Source organism: Octopus bimaculoides, chromosome 14 (genome assembly GCF_001194135.2).
Source record: "Octopus bimaculoides isolate UCB-OBI-ISO-001 chromosome 14, ASM119413v2, whole genome shotgun sequence".
NCBI lineage: Eukaryota > Metazoa > Mollusca > Cephalopoda > Octopoda > Octopodidae > Octopus > Octopus bimaculoides.
The window spans coordinates 39773375-39778974 of record NC_068994.1 but is presented as its reverse complement, the minus strand read 5'-3'; the positions used below and the strand labels follow the sequence as shown (position 1 = coordinate 39778974).

Here is a 5600-nt window from a genome sequence, read left to right as displayed (position 1 = left end):
TATATATATATATATATATATATATATATATATATGTATGTGTGTGTGTGTGTGTGTATATATATATATATATATATACATACATATGTATATGTAGTATGCATATATGTATGATATATATGTATATTTGTATGTATTTATGTATATCCAAATGTGTGTGCACATAAATGTATATAAATATGTGTATGTACATGTATGTATAAGATAAAAGCATAATTAAAGCAGTTATGTAAAAACTAAACTGACAGCAATATTTTCTATGCAACAAAAAAACATAATAATGGTTGTAATGATTATAATAATAATAATAATAATAATAATAATAATAATAATAATAATATATATAATGATGATGATGATGATGATGATGATGATGATGATGGTCATGATGATGATGATGATAACAACAGTGATAATATGAAAAACAACAACTGCAACAGCAGCAGTAACAGCCACAAAAACAACAACAATGAAAATAAGTTTGTTTCAGAATATTCCATAAGAGTGTTTGGTATAAGTGAACTTGTAGTTGGTAGAAATTTTCTGAATATAAGTAAAGCTTGATAATATGCTGCTATTTCAGAAAGTCTGGGTTGAGTGAGATAAATTTAATTAGAAGGAAAACAAAAGATACATACTCTTTAAATATCATTAAATTTTCATAATTTAGTTATATTTTCTCTTCTATATGCAATTAGCTATATATATATATATATGTGTGTATAATATATATATATATATATATATATATATATATAGAGAGAGAGAGAGAGAGAGAGAGAGAGATACATTATATATATATATATATGTATGTGTATTATATATATGTGTGTGTGTATATATATATATATACATATATATTTGTGTGTGTATGTATTTGCATACATACCATATTATATAACTATATAGATATGCATATGCACATATATGTACGTCTATCTATCTATCTAAATGCTCACACAAACACACATATGTATTTCTTTCTCTCTCTCTTTGTATGTGTATATATATATGTATGTATGTATATATATATGTATACATGAAGTTTACTTAGAGCCTAAAAATTAAATTCCAATAAGCATACCCAAACATGAGTTAGTGTGTATACATTGAATTATAAATGACTCATTCTTTTAAAAGTGTTAGAAGAGGAAATTTTGTTCCCCTTTCTTTTGTGACCCCCACCCCCTCCATCCCACCCTTCCCTGCCACTTCCAAACAACCAGCCAACCAGCCAGCCAGACATTCGCTGCAACAGACATTACATAGATACACCTCACTTAGTAGAACTGCAGACCTCTCTCCCATATATATATCCACACAACACAGACCAAGCCATATATAACTCTGCTAGCACACAACAGCAGTCAGCAGTGACTGCACAACTCTACAGCAGGATACATGTCTCATTTAACGACAAACTGCAATGGATTTAGTGACACAAGTAAGTAAGCTTCTCTTAATTTTCTGAGTGTATATATACATATATATATATTCATATATATATATATATATACATACATACATATTTATATATATATATATGTATGTATATGCATATATATACATATATACATGTGTATATATATATATGTGTGTGTGTGCTTGTGTGTGTGTATATATATGTATATATATTAATTATCACAAGTCACAAAATATAAAAAAGTGAGGAGATGAATGAATATATAAACAGATAAATAGATTATATTTTATCTTGTAATGTTTTTAAACTAAGTGAAAAACCTTCTATACTTTGATATGATTTATCAAAAGAAACAAACTACTTACATCATTCACTATATTTTTGTAATACAAGTTTTATATTTATATTTTATATTACACATACTGTGTATCTGTATGTTATATTCTTGATGGAAAAGTTGAAATATGTGGCTGTGATCACTATCTAAAGTTGTTTAGATACTTAATTGTTAAAATGTATTCTACTTAAATAAGAATGTTTAGTCAGTAATTTTTCAGTTTAAGGAAATAAAAAAAAAAATATGACTATTTTGTTTTTCAAGCCATCATTTATTTATCTATTTCTATTCTATAGTCTGTATCGATATTCTAATATCTAACTGCGGTTTTGTTTTTCCCAATAACTTTAGTATTTTAAGTGTGACTGTGGGTTAAACTATCTTCTAATAACAGAGTCCTTGTAAAGAGCATGAATGTTAAACAATCTCATTTTGCCCCTTTGATAAATCTTGTATAGTGTTCCTATGTAAGGAAAGAAAAACCAAAACAATAAGTAATAAATATAACAACGACAACAGATGTTTATGTTGTTAATCTAAGTTGGAATTGTTTTTGTTGTTAACATTTTTGTTGTTGTTGATGTCTAATCTATGATGTTTATTCTACAATATGCAGTGTTTAACAGTGTTCTGTATAGCATACACTTATCCGTAAGATAGACTACATGATATTTTATTTTTAAGTTGGTTAGCTCAGTGTTGTGAGTTCGGTTGATGCTAGGTTAAAGTTTTCATTTCTCCCTGCCAGTGACAATGAAAGCAAAAAATACTGGCAACATATTGAAACTTACTGTCCCTTCTCCCCTTACAAAAAGTATCCTGTGTCAATACACAAGAAATTGCAATTAAAGATCACAGTGGTAAGAGCATAGTGAAGAGTTAATATGCATTATTTAAAGTACAGTGTTTATTTGCATATTTATTTATTTATTTACGAGGGGGTGCTGAAAAGTTCCTGGCTTTATGGGTATCACAAAAGGCCTGGTTAGCCCAACCTTCCAAGTTCTTTTACAGGGCTTAGAAAAAGTGGAGGACCACTGCAATAAGTGTGTGAATCTCAGAGGGAAATAAGTTGAATAGAACCATAATTAACTGATCCTCCTGTACTTTTCTTTTACCTAAAGCCAGGAACTTTACAGCAGCCCTCATATCCTTACTTTGCCAAACCATCCTGACATCTTCACTTTAGTTCATATTAGTAACAATTTTAATTTCATCTGCCCAGAATCAATAAAATTTAGAACCTACCTGTGAAATACAGAACATTGATTATTTGGTTGTATTCAGTTTCACAAAATAAGTTTTACATTTAGTCAAGATGCATAATTAATACAATGTGTTAAATATAGATGATTCACATTGTTTTCAACTAGTCAAAAGGATTTATATAACTTATGGTAACTAATTTGGGGACTTAGATTTTAAGTTCAAGTTCGTTTTGAATTCAACACCCCTAAGTTAGTATCTACATTATACTATACTACAATATATTCTGTATTATTATAAGCTCATCATCATAAACAGTACACTATAACTATACGTTGGTGTTATTTGAATACATACAACACAATTTTGTAAGTTTTACTGGATAAAAGGTCATAAATAAAAATTTACATTTTTTTATTAAAGAAAAGTTAGAATTAAGTATAATTAGAAGAAAAGTCACATTTTGATAAAGTAAAAAAAGTGACAATTTTTGTCAAAGGAAAAATTTGGTAAAATGTATCACATTTCATTTAAATATACATGGATACATACATACATATATACATACATACAAACATACACACACACACATGCACACACACACACACACACACACACATAGATATATATATATATATGTATATATATGGTGCCCCGGCATGGCCAGAGTCTAATAACTGAAACAAGTGTAAAAAGATATATATATATATATATATATATATATAACGAAAGTGATTAAGTTCAAGATATCATATTAAATCACTTATTAACTATTATGTTGTAAATTGTACACAATGACAATACAATCATGAAACACTCAGACATGTATGTGATGGAAGCAAGGAAATGCATAAATGGTACAAAAACTAGCATCGTCTCAATCTAAAGTCTGTAACTTTTACATGTGACTTCTGTGATTCTTTTATCCCTCACCCTTTTACTTATTTCTTGTGACCTTTCTTCTGTGTACTGTTTTTTTTTTTCTATGACTTTTCCCCGGTAACTTTTTCACTCAATTTTAGAATCAAGTATATACAAACATGCATTGTATTGAAATAATGCATTCAGCAATAGAAAAATGCAGTTTACTTGGTTCAGTTTAATTGGCTCAATTAACTCAATTAATATACTAACACTATAAGAGAAAGTAAATATTTTCAAATAAAATCTGCATATTTTTCTTTGTTTATTGAGCAGAAAACTTCTATGTTTATATATGTATGTAGATAGGTAGTTATATACGTATGTATGTATGTATATGTGTGTGTGTGTGTGTAAATATGAGTATATATATATATATATATATACCGGAGTAAGCACATGAAATGTGCAACAAGGTGGAAAAAAAGAGTACTCAAATACCAGAGGTAGAGTAATATGCTTTATTTAAAAGCAGCAGAAATATAACAAAAAGTAACGGCTTTTTTGTTATATTTCTGCTGCTTTTAAATAAAGTGTATATATATATATAGTAAAGGCGCAATGGCCCATTGGTTAGGGCAGCAGACACGCAGTCGTAGGATTGCAGTTTCGATTCCCAGACTGGGCGTTGTGAGTATTTATTGAGTGAAAACACCAAAAGCTCCATGAGGCTCTGGCAGGGGGTGGTGGCGAACTCTGCTGTACACTTTCACCACAACTTTCTTTCTCTCTTTCTTCCTGTTTCTGTTGTACCTGTATTTCAAAGGGCCAGCCTTTGTGCCACACTCTGTGTCATGCTGAATCTCCCCAAGAACTACATTAAGGGTACACTTGTCTGTGGAGTCCTCACCACATTAATTTCACAAGCAGGCTGTTCCATTGATCAGATCATCTGGAACCCTCATCATCGTAACAGATGGAATGCCACTTATCTTATCTTATATATATATATATATATATATATATATATGCTTCTATTTCTTCTCAGCTTGGTGAAATTGTTTTGTCTAGAATTTGATCTGTAATTGATTATGTTGCAGCTGATCTTTTCTGACATCCCTAAGTGTAAACTTGTATAGATGGCTAGTGTGAGTGTGTGTGTGTGTGTGTGTGTGTGTGTGTGTGTGTGTATGAGTGCTTGCATGTATATATATATATATATATATGCATATATACATATATAAATACATGATACAGATGTATTTAATATTATGGAGTACAGTGCAAATTTTGTAGTGTTGGGACCACAGTAGAGCACATTCAGCACTTTGTTTAAAATGTTTGGTACTGAGTGGATTGCAAAAGACCCTAGCTGAATATTGTGAGAGCCATTGTAATCAGCACCCAGCATCCTTTCTAGTATAGGTGGTATTAAGAAGGGTGTCCTTCCATTGAAATCATACCAAAAGTAAATCCTATGTTTCAGACATATTTATCTGACCTGTCTAGGAAAGCAGTAGAACTAAATAAGAATTAGAATAGATTGTAATGTTGCTTCTAACTCATGCCAGCTTTGAAAGGAAAGTAAAAATGATGATAATAATGATGGACTCAAAATATAGTCACATATATTTATGTATGTGTAAGTGAACACATATATAAGTTTATTTATGTACATATTTACATAAATATTTATATGCATATATACATATATATATGATGATGATGATGATGATATATATATATATATATATATATATATATATATATATA

General features: G+C 29.3%; 1 protein-coding gene across 7 annotated transcripts in view; it reads left to right on the top strand.

The window, feature by feature from the left end:
- Nucleotides 1–5600, top strand: part of LOC106872380 (protocadherin beta-15) — a 640647-nt gene that overhangs the window by 511404 nt on the left and 123643 nt on the right. For 3 of the 7 annotated variants that reach the window (XR_008265528.1, XR_008265529.1, XR_001409761.2), the window contains exon 1: nt 1046–1444. The exons of 2 other annotated variants lie outside the window; for them this stretch is intronic. The gene's annotated coding sequence lies outside the window, so the exon portion shown is untranslated. Of the gene's footprint in view, nt 1–1045; nt 1445–5600 lie in introns of those variants that run through there. 2 more of the 7 variants (XM_014919354.2, XM_014919353.2) reach the window with 1 other exon arrangement.